Here is a 987-nt window from a genome sequence, read left to right as displayed (position 1 = left end):
TTCTTCCTTTTTAATCTTGTTTAGAGATGGAATCTCGCTGTGTCACCCGGGCTGGAGTGTAGTGGTGCACTCAGAGCTCACTGCAGCCTCGAACTTCTGGGCTCAAGTGGTCTTCCTGCCTCAGCCTCCCAAGTAGCTAGGACTACAAGCCTGGGCCACTATACCCAGCTAATTTTTTTTTTTTAATTTTTGTTGTAGAGACAGGGTCTTTCTGTGTTGCCTAAGCTGATGACAACTTTCAATCAGCAATAATTGTGCTTTGATTAAAATCTCATTAGCTGCAGTATCACCTCTGCACAAAAATTGTCACGACAATTTTGGATTTACATGTATACCTTATAAGGTTATCCACTGCCAATATTTAACAGCCTAGGTGGAAACACACATGCATATACACCATTCCATAGGTAACAAAATTTCAAAAGAAAACCTGATTTGTTGATGAGAACACATGGACAAATACAGGGGAAAAACACACACTGGGGCCTATCAGAGGGTGGAGGGTGGAGGGTGGGAAGAGGAAGAGGATCAGGAAAAATAACTAATGGATACTAGGCTTAATACCTGGGTGACGAAACAATCTGTACAATAAACCCCTGTGACACATGTTCACCTGTGTAACAAACCTGCACATCCTGCCCGTGTACCCCTGAACTTAAAAGTTAAAAAAATTAAAAAACAATAACAGGAATAATTCGCAAATCATACACACACAAAAAAAACCTGATTTGTTGTGATTCTTGTCTTCCTCTCATTAATTGTAATAGTGACATGTATTGAGTGTTTTCTATATGCCAGGCATTCTAAGTGCTCTCATGTATTTTAATTCTTTCAATCTCTATAAAGATTCTTTAAGATAGATATTGATATTATCATGTCCATTTCACAGATGAAGAGGGTGAGCCACAGACAGAATGAGTAACTGGTCTAGGATTGGCCACCCAATCAGCAGCAGAGATATGAGTCAAGCCAAAGTGGTCTGTGTCC

At 40.0% G+C, this 987-nt stretch overlaps 1 pseudogene; it reads right to left on the bottom strand.

The window, feature by feature from the left end:
* Window positions 1-225: 225 nt before the first annotated feature.
* Window positions 226-304, bottom strand: LOC129138894 (U4 spliceosomal RNA; annotated as a pseudogene).
* Window positions 305-987: the final 683 nt, after the last annotated feature.

This window comes from Pan troglodytes, chromosome X (assembly GCF_028858775.2).
Source record: "Pan troglodytes isolate AG18354 chromosome X, NHGRI_mPanTro3-v2.0_pri, whole genome shotgun sequence".
NCBI lineage: Eukaryota > Metazoa > Chordata > Mammalia > Primates > Hominidae > Pan > Pan troglodytes.
This window is presented reverse-complemented; position numbering and strand designations above follow the sequence as displayed.